We start from the raw sequence: 20,772 nt of genomic DNA on the forward strand, positions 1-20,772 counted from the left end.
GTCTGCAGCGGCTTAGATACAAGGTAATCACAGAGGTAAAAAGTGTATTAATATAACAGTGTCAGTCATGTAAAACTGAAGAATGGGTAATAAAGGGATTATCTATCTTTGTAAACAATACAAGTTTTCAAGTACACTGTCCCTTTTATACATATTATTGTATTATACACTCAAAAACATACAACACACAACCGTAAAACACAACAAAGTAAATAAACCATTAACCAAAAGTACACAATAAGTAAGCACAAAATAACGCAAAACAATAATCAAGTAACAACACAACCAACAATACACAGCAAGAAATAAGTACCAGCATAATAAATACAGAACAATAAGCAAGCAACAGCACAACCAATACACAAAAATAAACAAGTACCAACACAACTAACAATACACAATAAATAAGCATAATGTCATCAAAACATTAAACAAAACAGCAGTAAACAACAGCAAGAAACAAATATGTTTTAGTCACCATCTAAAGTCTTCATCAGATGTAATCATACTGATCCTGGCAATGAAACCTTCCCCAAAAATCCTGGAAGCAAAAAAAAAAAAACAACAACAAAGGCTCCTCTTCTTTTCCTTATTTGATGTAATCCACAATGATCCTGGTGATGGCTCTTCCATAGTGGCGGGGAGTTCCAGTGGTGCTCCTCTGAGGCAATGGCTCCTCCATAGTGGGGGAACTCATGGTGGTGCAGTGGTAGATCCTCTTCTTCCTTCATATGCTTTATTATGCTGTCCAGCAGCACACTCAATTTTTTATTTCCTATGACATGAAGAGTCCACAACGTCATTCCAGTTACTAATGGGATATTCAACTCCTGGCCAGCAGGAGGAGGCAAAGAGCACCCCAGCAAATCTGTTAAGTGTAACTTTCCTTACTCATAATCCCCAGTGATTCTCTTTGCCTCTGTCAATGGAGGTTGTGTGAAGTTAGTGTCTGAAGATTTTAATCCTTTTATGGGTAGTTTTCCCTGCAAGCAAGGAGTGGGGTCTAGCTGTGTCCACGTCAATCTCTTGAGTAAGAGTAAGTGGTGGCTTTTAGCAGTTAAAAGGTGGCGAGGATGGATTTGCTTAACTTTTAACACTTTGCTACCCCTTTGTTGAAAGCCAGAGTTGGTTACTCTGTTCTTTCTTTTCCTACAAGTCCATGACAGGGAGCAAAGTGCCTGCCACACCTAATGATCATCATCTATCATGCAGTTGGATCTAAGGTAGGTGCCTTTGCCTTCTAGGTACAGAAGGACAGCAGCTCAGCATGCTAAGGCACTGTGGCTGAGCTCTGTAGCAACCCAAGGGTTGAAGGTTTGATCCCCGAAAAGGTCTACTCAGCCTTTCATCCTTCCAAGGTTGATATAATGAGCAGCGCCTTGAGACCCTTACGGGTGATTAGCCGCGCTTTACAAGTACCCAATACATACATACACTTAAGAGGTTAACCTCTTTTTTCATATTCTTTTTTCTGGGACGTAATAATCCTTATTTTTTTAAGGATTCATATGGGGACAATATATTTGGCACACTTAATAAGAGACAATATTTGGCACACTTAATTCAGTAATGAGACTTGACATTTGGCTAAGGGATGAAAGGGGTTAATGGTAAAGGATATCCTTTATTATTTAACCTGTGGCTATATATTAAGGCTATGGGCTTATTTGTGTATTAAAAGGAAGAGCCGTTTTTTGCACATTTTTTTCACTTAGAAGAAATATTGCACAGTTTATTTTAGCCCGGTCACGTGACACCCACACTTCCTGTTTAGCAGAGCAGTGCCATTGAGACCACACTAAGCATTTGTTTCCGGGGTTCGGATCTCCAGCCCTATTGTCGTGTCAGCTTTAATTACATCTACCTGGATCGTTTAAGAGGAGAGGATCTCTTCAAGGAGTCAATTTTTTCATCTTACTAGTGGGGTATTTATTTTGGCGGTAGGAGCCTCAGGCTATCTGAGGTTGTTTCTAAAAGCTACCTTCTATGGTTATTATTAATAAAATTTGATATTTAATTTTCATTGATAATTATTTGAATTTAAAATTGCTTAATTTTATTTTTCATTTCTTTAATTTTGCAATTACTTGTGGGACTTGTTACCTCATAGCCATGGACTCAGAACAGGATCACTCCATCTATATGGATAAATGTTTACTTTGTTTAGAGACCCAAATTGTTCTGCCTATGCAATTTTTCTCCTCTTGTTTAACCAAGACTTTCAAATTTAAGGGCAAATTACTCCCTTCTGAGCCTACTGTCTCTCAGGATAATGCGTGACATGCCTCAGCTTTCTCCTCAAACATCCCCAAGCCTTAATTGTTTCTCCTACTGTGCCTTCTGTGTCCTCTCATCCACCTGGGAGTTTTTATTTACCTGGGGATTTTGCCGCTCAGATTTCTTCTGCAGTAACAGTGGCTTTGTCAGCTTTCCCTTCGTCGGGTAAGCGTAAGAGAAAATCTAAACATCTGCCTCTAGGTCTGCATTAGCCAATCTTTATCATACATCTGATGAGGAGAATACTTCAGTAGCTTCTGAAGGTGAGATCTTAGACTCTGACACTTTAGCAGAAAAATCTTCAGAAACTGAAGAGGTTAATTTTAGATTTAAGCTTGAACACCTCCGGTTACTACTAAAAGAGGTTCTAGCTACTTTAGACGACTTTGAGCCTTCAGTTGCTGTCAACCCCACAAAGTCTTCTAAATTGGATATAGTTTATGATTCCCTATCTTCTGAGGAGGTTTTTCCTGTCCCAAGGAAGATGTCTAAAATTATTGATCAGGAATGGAATAAGCCAGGGGTTCCTTTTTCCCCTTCCCCTGTTTTTAAGAAGATGTTTCCTGTTGTAGAAGGAGCAATTTCTACTTTTGCCAAGAGAACTACTATTCCTATAGAGGATAGTTGCTCTTTTAAGGATCCAATGGATAAGAAGCTAGAGGCTTACTTAAAAAAGATGTACATACATCAAGGATTACAGTGGCAAACTGCAGTGAGTATTGCCACAGTTGCAGGTGCAGCATCGTATTATTGCGATGCCTTGTCTGATCTTATTTCAGAGGAAACTATGGTAGAGGACATCCAAGATAGGACCAAAGCCCTTAAACTGGCCAATAATTTTATCTGTGATGCCAACATGCAGATAATTATACTGGGAGCTAAGATATCTAGCCTCACTGTACTAGCTCGCCGAGCTCTGTGGTTAAAATCTTGGTCGGCTGATGTTTCTTCAAAGGCCAAGCTCTCTTTACCTTATAAGGGTAAGACTCTGTTTGGATCTGGTCTTGTGGAGATCATTTCTGAGATTATGGGGTGGAAAGGGATATTTCCTTCCTCAGGACAAGAACAATAGACCTAAGGGTCGGCAGTCTTCTAATTTTTGTTCTTTTCATAACTTTAATGGACAGAAGTCCTCATCTTCCTCTTCCAAACCTGACCAATCCAGGTCCACTTGGAACTCCAGTCAGCCCTGGAATAAGGGAAAGCAAAACAAGAAGCCTTACACTAAATCAGCATGAAGGGTCTGCCCCCGGTCCTAATTTAGATCAGATGGGGGCAGGCTTTTTCTTTTTCAACAGGCTTGAATACGCAATGTCCCAGATCCATGGGTTGTGGACATAGTATCCCAGGGTTACAGGATAGGATTCAAGTCTTGCCTTCCAAGGGGCAGATTTCTTCTGTCAAGTTTATTCTCAAACCAGGTAAAGAAGGAGGCCTTCTTAAATTGTGTAAAGGACCTATCCTCCCTGGGTGTCATTTTACCAGTTCCTCTAAGGGAACAAGTTCTAGGATTATATTTAAATCTGTTTGTGGTTCCCAAAGAGGAAGGATCTTTTCGTCCCATCCTAGATCTCAAGTGTCTCAACAAATTCCTCAGGGTTCCGTCCTTCAAGATGGAAACTATTTGTTCCATTCTTCCATTGGTCCAGGAGGTTCAGTTCATGATGATCATAGACCTGAAGGATGCGTACCTACATGTTCCAATTCACAGAGATCATCACCAGTTTCTCAGATTTGTTTTTATGGACAAGCATTTTTAGTTTGTTGCCCTTCTGTTTGGTCTGGCCACGGCTCCCAGAATATTCACAAAGGTTCTGGGAGCATTATTGGCAATAATCAGATCCCAGGGAATTGCTGTGGCACCTTATCTAGACAACATTCTGGTTCAGGCGTCATCTTTTCAACTAGCCCAGTCTCATACAGAGATGCTGTTGTCTTTTCTATTTTCACACGGGTGGAAGGGGAATTTGGAAAATAGTTCTCTAATCCCATCTACCAAAGTGTGTTTCCTAGAGACAATAATAGATTCCCTGTCCATGAAAATTTTCCTGACGAAGGCCAAAAAATCCAAACTTCTTGCTTCCTGCCTTTCTCTTTCGTCCATCATTAACTTAATGCATGGATGGGGATTGGTCTGATGGTGGCATCCATGGACATAATTCCTTTTGCTCGGTTCCATCTACGAATGCTGCAACTTTGTATGCTCTGTAAATGGAATGGAGACTATTCGGATTTATCACAGAAAATGAATCTGGACCCTCTAACATGAGACTCTCTCTCGTGGTGGATGTCACAGGAACATCTATCTTGGGGGAATTGCTTTCTTAGACCTTCCTGGGAGATTGTAACTACGGACGCCAGCCTGTAAGGCTGTGGAGCTGTTTGGGGTTCTCTGAAGGCTTAGGGCCTGTGGTCTCAAAAAGAGTTCTCTCTTCCCACAAACATCTTGGAGTTGAGAGCTATCTTCAATGCCCTATCAGCGTATGCCTCAACTCTCTTTAGTCCGGTTTATCAGATTCCAGTCGGACAACATCACATCAGTGGCTTACATCAACCACCAGGGAGGCACTCAGAGTTCCTTAGTCATAAAAGAGGTGACACATTCTGCAGTGGGCGGAAGCCCACAATTGTCTTTTATTTGCCATCCACATTCCAGGAGTGGACAACTGGGAGGCAGATTTTCTGAACAGGCAGACCTTTCATCCCAGGGAGTGTGCACTCCATCCAGAAGTGTTCTCTTAGATAACCCTCAGGTGGGGGGTTCCAGAGTTGGATCTGATGGCATCCCTCCAAAACGCCAAGGTTACAAAGTACAGTTCGAGGTCAAGAGATCCTCAGGCCGTTCTGATAGATATGCCAGAGAAAACCTCCAAGGAACCGCTAGAGCATCTGTTTCCTCCGTTTGCTCTCCTTCCATGAGTCATTGCTTGTATCAAACAGGAAAGAGCATCAGTGATCCTAATAGCTCCTGCATGGCCTCGCAGGATCTGGTTCGCGGATCTGGTAAAGAAGGGGGTGTGGTGCAGAACCAAGAGCGCCAATTGGCTTATACCCAAAAATAAGAGTGAAGATGAATATTTTTTTATTTTTTCAAAAGAAATTTTATTTTATTTCTATAGACTTATAAAACATAAAACATGTGAAAATGCTTATCATAAACCAGGTTATGAACGTTTAGCACAATATATGCAGTATTTTTTTTAAATTATACTTTAAAAAGCAAAGCAGTAGTATAATTGTTTTTAAAAAATACCGCATATATTGTGCTAAACGTTCATAACCTGGTTTATGATAAGCTTTTACACATGTTTTATGTTTTATAAGTCTATAGAAATAAAATAAAATTTCTTTTGAAAAAAATAAAAAAATATTAATCTTTGCTCTTATTTTTGGGTATAAGCCAATAGGCGCTCTTGGTTCTGCACCACACCCCCTCTTTAGGATCACTGTTTTGGGAGCTTATAGGAATCTCCCATAGACCCAAGAGCTTTTACCCTTTCAGCGCAGACTGTATATATCTGTTTGAGTATCCATAAAGGATGTCATCTCTACGTCCTTGGAGGTTACATCAGAGGAAGGACCTTCTAATTCAGGGTCCTTTTCTCCATCCAAACCTAGATTCTCTGAAGCTGACTGCTTAAAGATTAAACGCCTAGTTCTGTCTAGATGTGTTTTTTTCTGAAGCGATCATTGAAACTATGCTTCAGGCTTGCAAACCTGTTATTCGCAAGATTTACCATAAGATATGGCGTAAATATCTTTATTGGTGCGAATCTAAGATTTTGTCTTTTCTTCAAGATGGCCTAGAAAAGTTTCTATCAGTCAGTTTTCTGCATTATCTATCCTTTTGCACAAACATCTGTCAGACTTACCAGATGTTCAAGCCTTTGTTCAGACCCTGGTTACAATCAGGCCTGTGTTTAAACCTGTTGCTTCCCCATGGAGCCTAAATTTAGTTCTTAAAGTTTTAGGGCAGGCTCCGTTAGAGCCAATGTATGCTGTTGATATAAAATTGTTATCTTGGAAGGTTTTGTTTCTTGTTGCTATTTCTTCAGCTTGCAGAGTGTCTGAGCTTTCAGCTCTGCAGTGTGATTCCCTGTACCTTATTTTTCATGCTGATAAGGCGGTCCTTCATACTAAATTGGGTTTTATCCTTAAGGTGGTGTCGGATCGAAACATTAATCAGGAAATTGTTGTTCTTTCTTTTTGTCCTAATCCTTCTTCTTATAAGGAACATCTTTTGCATAACTTGGATGTTGTGCAGACTCAAAAATTGTACTTACAAGCTACTAAAGATTTTCGGCAATCTTCTGCCTTGTTTGTTGTTTTCTATGGAAAGCGTAACGGTCAGAAGGCCACTTCTACTACTCTGTCTCTCTGGTTAAGAAGTTTGATTAGTTTGGCTTATGAGACTGCTGGACAGCAGCCTCTTGAGAGAATTAATGCTCATTCCACTAGGGCTGTCTCCTCTTCTTGGGCTTTCAAAAATAAAGCTTCTGTGGAACTGATTTGCAAGGCGGCAACATGGTCTTCTCTGCATACTTTTCTAAATTCTCCAAATTTGATACTTTTGCCTCAACCAAGGCTTCTTTTGGGAGAAAGGTTCTTCAAGCGGTGGTGCCTTCTGTTTATGTCCTCCTGCCCTTTTCTCCATCCCTGTTCATTCTGTGTACTCTAGCTTGGGCATTGTTTTCTTACTAGTAATTGGATTGACTTGTGGACTCTCCAGTCTCCATGTCATAGGAAAGAAAACAAAATGTATGCTTACCTGATAAATTTCTTTCTTTCCGGACATGGAGAGTCCATGATCCCGCCACTTTTTTAATTATAATTCGGCAGGTTTTTTTAATAAACTTCAGGCACCTTTTCACCCTTGTGTTTCTTCTTTTTCCATTTTCTTTCAGCTGAATGACTGGGTATTATGGGTAAGGGAAGTTACACTTAACAGCTTTGCTGGGGTGCTCTTTTGACCAGGAGTTGAATATCCCAATAGCAATTGCAATGACGTTGTGGACTCTCCATGTCCGGAAAGAAAGACATTTATCTCGTAAGCATACATTTTGTTTTTCTGTCAGTTACTCCAGTGTTCTGGCAGTTATATTGGCTGTGTTTTTTTTTTAAATCAAAATAACAAGTGTATTGGAGTATGCAGTGATACCTTTAGACTAACATTATATAATAAAAGACAAGCTTTTGAGAGAATCCTCTATACCTTAGGTCTGAAGCAATACTGATCAATATTATAGAATTTTCATAGATATTTTGGGAAGAAGGGGGGCTATGGAGAGGGGTGTGTGGGAGATCAGTGAAAGAAGTTACAGGGTGTCATACATAATACAAGATCAGTGTGATGTGAAAAAAAGTGCAGGGAGGGGGAATTTGAGAATGACAAGAAAAACACAGTGGCAGTAAATAAGTTTAAAATAGAGAATAGGGGCACAGCTTTAAAATCAATTTTCTTTTAATTGACTAATAAATAGAAAAAATGCAATCCTGAATTAATCCATTATAAAAAGACGACCTTACTATAAAGATTATTGCTATGTTAATCTATATAATAATTCTAAATATTCCAATACTAATCTTATTTCATATGAAGAAACAAATGTATGCACATATATATATATACATACACATGAGATCTTAATTATGTAATGTACTTGAATACCAGTGAATTTGAATTCATCTATTTTGAGTCACTTTGTACACACAAAGCTAAAATCATAAACTATTGCCAGCAAATAAATTCTGTAAGCAGCAATTAATAGATTTCCCACTGAGATCTCAAAACTTCCAATTAAGCAGGCATCCAATTTTATAAAAAGTCTCTTGGAACTGGATTGTTTTGTAATCCAATTAATAGTTATCAAGTCCTTAGTATCCTTAGGAAGTTACTTTTCCAGCTTGTTATACTTGCATGTTAGTAATTCTGAGACACAATGGGCCAGATTACAAGATGGATTTTTTTGCTTGCATGTTAACTACACTCAAAGTAAGGGTGGGTTAATACGTATATTACAAGTTGAAAGTAAAACGTTAGTGCGCAAGCAAAGTCTGATGCGCGTTGACTTCAGGACTTAAGATATTACTACTGTGTTAACTTATTCTCCCATAGACTTCAATAGACCGCACTGTTAAAAAAAAAAAAAAAAAACACATATCGCTTGCGAGCTAACCCGACAGCACATTAGACTGTGCTAAAGACAAATGCCTAGATTACAAGTTTTGAGCTAAACAGGGTGCGAAAATAATGCCAAAAAATTGCGTTATTTCACTCTCCATAGCGCTGCCATTACGAGTTACTGAAAAGCCTCCTTGTGCTGTCCGTTATAAAGCGTTAAGCTCCATACTGCACAAAATCCAAGGACTGATTTGACATGCTTATACATGCTTTCCCCCATAGACATCAATGGGGAGAAAGTGTTAGAAAAAAAATTAACCCCTGAAGTGCAGAATGGAGATCGCCGTAACACAACCCCATTCATGTCTATGGGGAAAAGAAAATTACATTTAAACCTAAAACCCTAACATAAACCCCTAGTCTAAACACCCCTATTCCGCCGCTCCCGATATCACCAACACTAAATACAATTATTAAACCCTAATCCGCCGCTCCCCAACATCGTGGACACTAAATTAAAGCTATTAACCCCTAATCCACCGCTCACCAACATCGCCGCCAATAAAAAAAAGCTATTAACCCCTAATCCTCTGTTCCCCGACATTGCCGGCACTAAATAAAGTTACTACCCCTAATCCGTGGCTCCCCGGCATCTCCGCCACTAAATAAAGTTATTAACCCCTAATCCGCCGCTCCCCGATTTAGCCGACACCTAAATAAACCTATTAACCCCTAAACCGCTGCCCCCCACATCGCAAAACACTAAATTAAACTATTTACCCCTAAACCTAACACCCCCCTAACTTTAAATTAAAATTACAATTTTCTGTGAAAAAAAACAAACTTAGTTTAAACTATAAATTAACCTAACATTACTATTCTAATAAAATAAAAAAAACTACCAATTAAAAAAATCTAAATTTAAAAAAACCTACTAAAAAATGTAAAAAATCTAAAATTACAAAAAATAAAAAACACTAAGGCCTAGATTTAGAGTTGGGCGGTAGCCGTCAAAACCAGCGTTAGAGGCTCCTAACGCTGGTTTTTACCGCCCTCTGGTATTTGGAGCCAGTCATTAAAGGGTCTAACGCTCACTTTCCAGCCGCGACTTTTCCATACCGCAGATCCCCTTACGTCAATTGCGTATCCTATCTTTTCAATGGGATCTTTCTAATGCTGGTATTTAGAGTCGTGGCTGAAGTGAGCGTTAGAAATCTAACGACAAAACTCCAGCCGCAGAAAAAAGTCAGTAGTTAAGAGCTTTCTGGGCTAACGCCGGTTCATAAAGCTCTTAACTACTGTGCTCTAAAGTACACTAACACCCATAAACTACCTATGTACCCCTAAACCAAGGTCCCCCCACATCGCCGGCACTATATTTAAATTTTTTAACCCCTAATCTGCCGCTCCGTACACCGGCGCCAACGACGTTATCCCTATGTACCCTTAATCTGCTGCCCCTAACACCGCCAACCCCTATATTATATTTATTAACCCCTAATCTGCCCCCCACAACGTCGCCGCCAGCTACCTACAATAATTAACCCCTAATATGCCGACCGGAGCTCACTGCTAGTATAATAAATGTATTAACCCCTAATCCGCCTCACTCCCGCCTCAATAACCCTATAATAAATAGTATTAACCCCTAATCTGCCCTCCCTAACATCGCCGACAGCTAACTTCAAATATTAACCCCTAATCTGCCGATCGGAGCTCACCGCTACTCTAATAAATTGTTTAACCCCTTAAGCTAATTCTAACCCTAACACTAACACCCCCCTAAATTAAATATAATTTTTATCTAACAAAATAAATTAAGTCTTATTAAATAAATTATTCCTATTTAAATCTAAATACTTACCTGTAAAATAAATCCTAATATAGCTACAATATAAATTATAATTATATCTTAGCTATTTTAGGATTAATATTTATTTTACAGGCAACTTTGTAATTATTTAACCAGGTACAATAGCTATTAAATAGTTAAGAACTATTTAATAACTACCTAGTTAAAATAATTACAAAATTACCTGTAAAATAAATCCTAACCTAAGTTACAATTAAACCTAACACTACACTATCAATAAATTAATTAAATAAACTACCTACAATTATCTACAATTAAACCTAACACTACACTATCAATAAATAAATTAAATACAATTCCTACAAATAAATACAATTAAATAAACTAACTAAAGTACAAAAAATAAAAAAGAACTAAGTTACAAAAATAAAAAAATATTTACAAACATTAGAAAAAAATTACAACAATTTTAAACTAATTACAACTACTCTAAGCCCCCTAATAAAATAACAAAGACCCCCAAAATAAAAAAATGCCCTACCCTATTCTAAATTACAAAAGTTCAAAGCTCTTTTACCTTACCAGCCCTTAAAAGGGCCCTTTCCGGGGCATGCCCCAAAGAATTCAGCTCTTTTGCCTGTAAAAAAAAACATACAATACCCCCCCCAACATTACAACCCACCACCCACATACCCCTAATCTAACCCAAACCCCCCTTAAATAAACCTAACACTAAGCCCCTGAAGATCTTCCTACCTTGTCTTCACCATGCCAGGTATCACCGATCGTTCCAGGCTCCGAAATCTTCATCCAAGCCCAAGCGGGGGCTAGACATCCATCATCCGGCTGAAGTCTTCTATCAAGCGACGGCTGAAGAAGTCCAGAAGAGGCTCCAAAGTCTTCATCCTATCCGGGAAGAAGAGTAGATCCGGACCGGCAACCATCTTCTTCCAAGCGGCATCTTCTATCTTCATCCGATAACGACCGGCTCCATCTTGAAGACCTCCACCGCGGACCCATCTTCTTCTTCCGACGACTTCCCGACGAATGACGGTTCCTTTAAGGGACATCATCCAAGATGGCGTCCCTTGAATTCCGATTGGCTGATAGGATTCTATCAGCCAATCTGAATTAAGGTAGGAAAATTCTGATTGGCTGATGGAATCAGCCAATCAGAATCAAGTTCAATCCGATTGGCTGATCCGATCAGCCAATCAGATTGAGCTCGCATTCTATTGGCTGATCGGAACAGCCAATAGAATGCGAGCTCAATCTGATTGGCTGATTGAATCAGCCAATTGGATTGAACTTGATTCTGATTCGCTGATTCCATCAGCCAATCAGAATTTTCCTACCTTAATTCTGATTGGCTGATAGAATCCTATCAGCCAATCGGAATTCGAGGAACCGTCATTCGTCTGGAAGTCGTCGGAGGAAGAAGATGGGTCCGCGGTGGAGGTCTTCAAGATGGAGCCGGTCGTTATCGGATGAAGATAGAAGATGCCGCTTGGAAGAAGATGGTTGCCGGTCCGGATCTACTCTTCTTCCCGGATAGGATGAAGACTTTGAAGCCTCTTCTGGACTTCTTCAGCCGTCGCTTGATAGAAGACTTCAGCCGGATGATGGCTGTCTAGCCCCCGCTTGGGCTTGGATGAAGATTTCGGAGCCTGGAACGATTGGTGATACCTGGCATGGTAAAGACAAGGTAGGAAGATCTTCAGGGGCTTAGTGTTAGGTTTATTTAAGGGGGGTTTGGGTTAGATTAGGGGTATGTGGGTGGTGGGTTGTAATGTTGGGGGGGAATTGTATGTTTTTTTTTACAGGCAAAAGAGCTGAATTCTTTGGGGCATGCCCCGCAAAGGGCCCTTTTAAGGGCTGGTAAGGTAAAAGAGCTTTGAACTTTTGTAATTTAGAATAGGGTAGGGCATTTTTTTATTTTGGTGGTCTTTGTTATTTTATTAGGGGGCTTAGAGTAGGTGTAATTAGTTTAAAATTGTTGTAATTATTTTTTATGTTTGTAAATATTTTTTTATTCTTTGTAACTTAGTTCTTTCTTATTTTTTGTACTTTAGTTAGTTTATTTAATTGTATTTATTTGTAGGAATTGTATTTAATTTATTTATTGATAGTGTAGTGTTAGGTTTAATTGTAGGTAGTTTATTTAATTAATTTATTGATAGTGTAGTGTTAGGTTTAATTGTAACTTAGGTTAGGATTTATTTTACAGGTAATTTTGTAATTATTTTAACTAGGTAGCTATTAAATAGTTATTAACTATTTAATAGCTATTGTACCTGGTTAAAATAAATACAAAGTTGCCTGTAAAATAAATGTTAATCCTAAAATAGCTACAATATAATTATAATTTATATTGTAGCTATATTAGGGTTTATTTTACAGGTAAGTATTTAGCTTTAAATAGGAATAATTTATTTAATAAGAGTTAATTTATTTAGTTAGATAAAAATTATATTTAACTTAGGGGGATGTTAGTGTTAGGGTTAGATTTAGCTTTAGTGGTTAATACATTTATTATAGTAGCGGTGATCTCCGATCGGCAGATTAGGGGTTAATTATTGTAGGTAGCTGGCGGCGACGTTGTGGGGGCAGATTAGGGGTTAATAAATATAATATAGGGGTCGGCGGTGTTAGGGACAGCAGATTAGGGGTACATAACTATAATGTATGTTGCGGCGGTGTAGGAAGCGGCAGATTAGGGGTTAATAATAATATGCAGGTGTCAGCGATAGCGGGGGCGGCAGATTAGGGGTTAATAAGTGTAAGGTTAGGGGTGTTTAGACTCGGGGTACATGTTAGAGTGTTAGGTGCAGACGTAGGAAGTGTTTCCCCATAGAAAACAATGGGGCTGCGTTAAGAGCTGAACACTGCTTTTTTGCAGGTGTTAGGGTTTTTTTCAGCTCAAACTGCCCCATTGTTTTCTATGGGGATATCATGCATGAGCACGTTTTTGAAGCTGGCCGCGTCCGTAAGCACCGCTGGTATCTAGAGTTGCAGTGGCGTTAAATTATGCTCTATGCTCCCTTTTTGGAGCCTAACGCACTGAAAACCCAGCCATTCTGTGAACTCTAAATACCAGAGGTATTTAAAAGGTGCGGGAGAAAAAAAGCACGTGTAGCTAACGCACCCCTTTGGCCGCCAAACTCTAAATCTAGCCGTAAGATTAAAAAAATAAGAAATTAAATTATCAAAATGATTAAAAATAAAAACAATTGCATCTAATCTAATCGTCCTAGAAAAATAAAAAGTAGCCCCAAAATACAAACACCCCCTAACCTACAATAAACTACCAAAAAATGGCATTTTGTAGGGCATTGACCTAAGTTAAACAGCTTTTTTACCTGTAAAAAATACAAAGTCTCCTCAACAGTAAAACCCACCTCCCAACCAACCCCCCCAAAATAAAAAACTTAACTTTTAAAAAAACTAAGCTACCCATTGCCCCAAAAGGGGCATTTGTATGGGCATTGCCGTTAAAAGGGCATTCAGCTCTTTTTGACTGCCCTTAAAAAGGCATTCAGCTCTTTTACACTTTGCCCAAAGCCCTAATCTGAAAAAAAACACCCCAAAAAATAAAAATAATACCTAACACTAACTCCAGCATATCTACTCACAGTTCCTGAAGTCCGGACATCCATCTCCATCCAGGCGGCGAGAAGCCTTTATCCAGGTGGGGAGAAGTCTTCATCCAGGCGGCGACATCTTTATCCATTGCGGGGGCGTCTTCTATCTTCAACCCGGCAGCGCGGAGCAGAGCTATCCTGGATCGGGCGATGACATCCTGCAGAGCGCATTCTTCATACAGTCACCGCCGTACACTGAATTTAAATGCAAGGTACCCATTTCAAAATGGCGTACCTTGCATTCCTATTGCCTGATTTAAATTTCAAATTCAAATCAGCCAATAGGATGAGAGCTTCTGAAATCCTTTTAAATCAGCCAATAGGAATGCAAGATAGAAGACGCCCCTGCAATGGATGAAGATGTCGCTGCCTGGATGAAGACTTCTCGCCGCCTGGATGAAGACTTCTCGCCTCCTGAATAGAGATGGATGTCCGGACTTTAGGAACCTTGAGTAGATATTCTGGGGTGAGTGTTAGGTATTTTTTTTATTTTTTGGTTTTGATTAGGGCTTTGGGCAAAATATAACAGAGCTGAATGCCCTTTTAAGGGCAATGCCCATTCAAATGCCCCTTTATAGGCAATGGGTAGCTTAGGTTTTTTTTAGATTTAGGTTTTTTATATCGGGTCGTTGGTTGGGTGGTGGGTTTTACTGTTGGTGGGACTTTTATTTACAGGTGAAAGAGCTGTTTAACTTAGGGCAATGCCCTTCAAAAGGCATTTTTAAGGTCTATTGGCAGTTTGATTTATTTTTATTTTACTAGGGCTATTTTGATTATTTTGTTTATTATTTTTTTGTAATCTTAGTGGGTTTTTTTCCCGTATTTTAGTGTATATTATTTTTTGTAATTTTAGAGTTTTTACTTTTTTTGGAAGTGTTAGGTTTTTTAAATTTGTAATTTAGATTTTTTAATTGGTAGTTTTTTTAATTTTATTAGAATAGTAATGTTAGGTTAATTTATAGTTTAAACTTTTTTTTTTTTTATTTCACAGGTAAGTTTTTTATTTATTTTAAGAAAGTTATATTGTAATTTTAATTTAAAGTTAGGGGGGTGTTAGGTTAAGGGGTTAATAGTTTAATTTAGTGTTTTGCAATGTGGGGGGCTGGCAGTTTAGGGGTTAATAGGTTTTGTTTAGTAGTTATAATACTAAATTATATTTAGTGTCGGTGATGTGGGGGAGTGGTGGATTAGGGGTTAATAGGTTTATTTAATAGGTTTAATATAGTATTTGCGATGTGGAGGGTTAAGGGTTAAAAGGCAGTTTATGGGTGTTAGTGTACTTTGTAAAAGTTTAGCTATGAGTTTTGTGAAACATTTTTGTTCCACAAAATCCATAACTACTGTTCTCAGATTGCGGTATGGATCGTGTCGGTATAGGCTGTAACGCAAGCATTTTAGCCTGAACGCACAACCTGTATTACCAGTGCTATCGAAATCCCAGACTCAAATGTCATTTTTTTGAGTGCGGAATTGATGTTGCGTTACAGGCAAAAATGCTTGCGATATAGCTATACTTCCGCGACTCGTAATATGCATTCCTGACCATTCCACGCACAATGGCCAATCTTTCAGCAGTATAGCTGTACCACAAAACTCGTAATCTAGTTGAAAGGTAGTTATGAATAATTTAAATTCCAATGTTCTCACATAGAAGAAAAATTTATTTTTATTTTTAAATATTTATTTCCAAATATATCTGATGTTTTTTGTTTTATAAAATATATATCTCTACTTATATATCTGCTAAATATATACAGGTGTGTATATATATATATATATATATATATACATACATATATATATATATATATATACATATATATATATATACATGTATTTAAAAATAGAAAATGTTCTACTAACTGAGGAATATTGGAATGTAAAATATATATATTAAAACACAGTGAAACACATTAAAATATATGGAAAATGAATAAAAATAATTAATGTTTAAAGGTATTTGACTAGAAAGGGCTCAAAAGTGCATTCAACTGACAATAGCGTGCCACTTGTAATCTACATTATTATCAAATCTGAAGCATTTGACACAAACTCTGGAAATCCCAGGGGCAACATCATGAGTATCAAGTGCCTTGTTCCTTCCAGTGTCTGCCCCTCTAACCAATAAATTGCCTTTAAATATGTAAAGCGTGAGAAAACATGAGGAAAAGTGAGAAAAATAACTAATGTCCATATATAATAAACAGTTTTTTTTTACTATTTATGGGTATTAGAAAAGTGATGAGCAGTGAGGTTAAGTCTTGTTGTCTTTGTGTCCTACAGTATATAAGTACATACAAAAGGCCCAAAAACATAATTGTATGCAGTATTCTTATTTTGTTAAGCCTATTATAAAACATTCAGTTTAGACACCAAGGGGCATATTTATAAAGCTCAGTACGGAGCTTGATGCCCCGTGTTTCTAAAGACCGCTGCTCCATAACCTGTCCACCTGCTCTGAGGCGGAGGACAGAAATTGTCAGAAATCAACCTGATCGAATACGATCGGGTTGATTGACACCCCCTGCTAGCGGCCGATTGGCCGCAAATTTGCAGGGGACAGTATTGCACCAGCAGTTCACAAGAACTGCTGGTGCAATGATAAATTCCGAGAGCGTATGCTATCGGCATTTATCAATGTGCAGCGGACATAATACGCCATATTGGATCATGTCCACTCGCACAATCATAAATATGCCAACAAATATTCAAACATTTAACCTGCCACAGGGTTTAAGGGACATTCTGGTCAAATTTTTTTTTTTTTTTTATTGAAGTCGTGCACAAATACAACAAAAGAGAATGCCTCAAAACATTTACAGAAAAGTGTAAATACAATATTGCTAAATAAGTATTACAGACAAAGCCCCATAGAGAGGGCATAATGTATCCATATAGCTCAAACATTATTATAACATTAGGGCAATCAATAGTGATACAGGCAAAAAATTATAATAAAGGTAGTAGAGAAAACAAAAAGGGTCCCCTCCGTGCCGTATAGAAAGCAAATTAGAGTTACTACTCAGATATAATTAGGGCGGGGGGAGGTAGCTTTATGGTTTTATGGGGGGGGGGATGCAGCGGACAAGAGCCGCTCAAAATAAAGTAGGGGGGGTGGAGGGGGGAGCGGAGGGCGGAGCCTATCAACATGGCGAGCTTATAGTTACTATTATCAGGACACAAAGTGCACTGTAGTTTTAATAGCTAAGTAAAGTCTTAAAAATATCTAGGTAAGGTATAGAGTATCTGTAAACATCAATATGGGAGCATAATGAGGTTAATCTCAAGGCCTAGACTGTATCTCTCTTATGTGCCGAGGACAGATCTTTCCTCCATAACCTAAAATTACGTGTAACAGGTATAGATATAAAATAATACTACTGATATGGAGATTTCCTTGCCTGTACTGATAAAATAATGTCCTGAGGAAACTATGTAACACCAACTTACAGATAAGAGAAATAATAGCAATAAAGGTAGGTTGTGATAATTGTAGCTCTCTTAGTTTTCTATGGAGCTGAGATACTCATATTAAATATAAAGTGGAAATAAATGTGCAGAAAATATCAGCAGTATCAGGGGACAGGATATCAGAAAGAAACAATAGAAAGTATTAAATACCTGAGCCCAAGGCGTTAATGTTGGCTAGAAACCAAATTAGGTGCAGCATGCTAATATATATCTAGATAATAGAACTGTTGCTGACAGAAGCTGTACCTACACACTAGAGGGCACTATGGAAAACGTGTTATCATACACCTGCGGGACCTATAAACTGGAGGCATTGTATTAGGCTTGTTATTATGAGTAAGTAGTGATTATCGGTAGACCAAGGTGCCTGGATTAGAGACTATTAGGTTTCTCTAGTTAGTATATATAAATCTCTATGGAGGAACATACCATAGCATAATATACAATATATAAAAAAGTAGAGTAAGTGGCAATCAATATTATATGAAGAACAATCATATATGACATGCTTCAGTATACATTATAGATAAGATAACAGTACAAGAGGAGCACCAGTAATTGCCTTATAATGAGTTATATAGCCCATGTCAGGGGGGGGGTATATGGGGATGAGGTTCCCAAGCTCAAGGCAAGGATCAGTGTAAGTAATAGGACCTGGTAAGGAAGATATTTACTAGTGTTTAGGACCTCTAATCATAGGGATAATATTTACAGTAGGCAAAATACACCAAAAGGAGGCATGACAGGGCGTCAGAGTGACAGTGACTCACTATCTAAAGTAAATATTAAAATTATGGTCATAAACTATGTTTGCCTGTCTTATCTGAGCTAACCTTGTAAGCGACCTCATAGGTACTTATTATTCCACAGCTTCATATACAGGGTAGACAATGGGTGACCAGATGTTAGTAGGTGCTAATACAGGACGAACAGGAGATATATACAATATGGGGGTCAGGAGATTCAAATATTGTAGTCAGGGGTGCCATAAGTGAAAATAGGGTATATGGCGGGCTACCAAGGGCAATCTAGCATGAGTGATTCACATAAGAAGCAGACTTACTACTTGAGGGACTGAACGTCAGGTTAAAACATCTATATCAAGATAAATCCCCTTATTGAAAATTAGATTGCATTCCCAGGTTCCATGGTGACACAGAAAGTAAATCATAAGCATATTACATGTAAATAAGTGGAAGCAGAAGTGTCCAGCAATGTAAATAAGACCATTATATAAGCTAAAACACAACATAACTGTACTAAAGTATGTCCCAAAGTTTCCTCCACAGCAACTGTATATAAACCCTCAGTAACATAGTAATATGTAACAGACTAAATGGTGAGGGACTGCAAGATAGTAGTGTTAGATCAAAACTTTCTGACACGTTCCCTATGTATTAGCAAAAATCTCCTATCGCCGGGGTAGCTATGCAAAGAGAGAGATATGTAGTCACAACGGCAGCCCTTCTATGTGAACAAATATAGAACTGAGCTGACAGCAGTCCTACTCTGTAAAGGAGATCTCAGTCCGATGCAGGGCAATCAACCGGGCATGAGTCTGTGAAGGGTTGAAAACTTAGCCAATTCCGGATCTGTGTGGAATGCAAGCCTTCTCTACTCCTGCGGTGTGGGCTAGGCCAGGATCAAGTAATGAGATGCAAGCTTCGAGGGATCTCAATATCTGAAGACTCTGTGCGTGCAACAGAAGATTCAGGTTGATGAAGTCCTGTAATGAGATCCTCGCTAGACAGACTGAGAAGTGCAGGAAGGCTTCAGGTTTAGTTTGCAGGTGTAAAACTGGCCCCAGATCTGACCCATATGCTCCCTGCATGTGCTCATCCATGAAAGACCGCAGCCGTATTTCCCTCTCTGTCTCCGGTAGGACTGAAATGTAAATAGTATCCGCAGTAGCTCTTGTATCACCTGAGGTCAGATCTGGACCGAGGATCTCCCTTTCCTTATGAGGGTGCAATATCCTTGCTGATGGAAAGATGCTAACATATTGTGGCCGTTCGTCACTTGAACTAAGATCGTTATCCGGCTGAGCCTGGAAGACTAAGTTCTTCTTCACCGCGATGCTCGCCGTTGCACTCAGAGGATGATCATATAAAAAAGGTTCTGAGATGTTCCATGGCGCTTGCGGTTCCGATGTTGAGGCACAGGCTTTGAGCTGGGAAGTATCGCCTTGCTCGATGAAGTCTATGGTAGCGGCCATTTTAGGTGCTGGGTTGATCTCTCCTCCTCGCTGATGTCTAACTGAGATCAGCAGGTCATGAAAGCAATGATCTAGTTTTTCCTCGAGTTTGTAGAGTAGAGCTTGTATCTGATCGTAAGGGTCCTCCATAGTTAGGTAGGCAGTCTTTCACTTAGTATAGGATACACAACCGCTACAGAGAAGGGATTACTCCTGCCTCGTGGTCATATCAGTCGGCATAGATCTAAACCATTGCCAAAGAACGGCTATTAAAGCTACTTCAAAGCCAATTTAGGAAGATTCTGACCTTCTTACACAAGTATCAATTAAAATCTGCTGCTTATACCCTCAAATATGCTTTATATTAAACTAAATACTTGTTAAAATTGCAGGAGCTCAAATGCCATACATCTTGTTCCATCCGTTGCTGGCTCCGCCCCCCTCTGGTCAAAATTTAAATGCACACAAATTACATCTTTAATAAAAACATATTTGCAATATACATGTATTGGCAAAAATGCTTCTAGTAAAATAGGTATCTTTTTAACCAAGAATACCATAAGAATGAAGTGAATTGGACAATAGGAATAAGTTGGAAACTATTTAAAAACTAAAATGTATGGTCTGTCTTAATAACAAAAGAAAAAAATAGGGTTTTATTCTCCTTTATATTAAAACACCCACATATATTAGACATATGCCGTAAAATGTGCATTCACTAAAACAAACCTTTACCAAATAAATGAAAAAAATAACTGCAGATTAAAAATAAATAAATGCATTTAGTTTAGTAAAAAGAGTTTCAGAATAATATGCAAAAAAAAATCTTTTTAGAATTGGTAGTTGATTCATAGGGGGAGATTTAATAAGCAGCGGATGCTGCTTTTTCCGCCCGTAGTTAGTTACCGCCTCGCCGGAAACGGCAGTTAAGAAGCAGCGGTCATAAGGCCACATTTTAGGTTTCAATATAGCGAATCATGTTCACCCGACATTTGGTAAATTAACCCCATAGAATTAACCTCTGATAGAGGAGTCGATCACAAACCTGTAGAAAAGACTATGTAGTAATTTATCTACAAACAAATCCCTACAGACATTAATAAATAACTATGTAGCAAAATCATTAGATAAGGATTGTGATCAACCCCAGAGTTGTTAATGAAAACAATTATAAGAGAAAGCAGGAATGCCTGGGATATGCATACAGTTTTTCTAAGAAATATTTAAATTCACAGACCTTTTGGTTCTTATCTGC

This window comes from Bombina bombina, chromosome 5 (assembly GCF_027579735.1).
Source record: "Bombina bombina isolate aBomBom1 chromosome 5, aBomBom1.pri, whole genome shotgun sequence".
Lineage (NCBI taxonomy): Eukaryota > Metazoa > Chordata > Amphibia > Anura > Bombinatoridae > Bombina > Bombina bombina.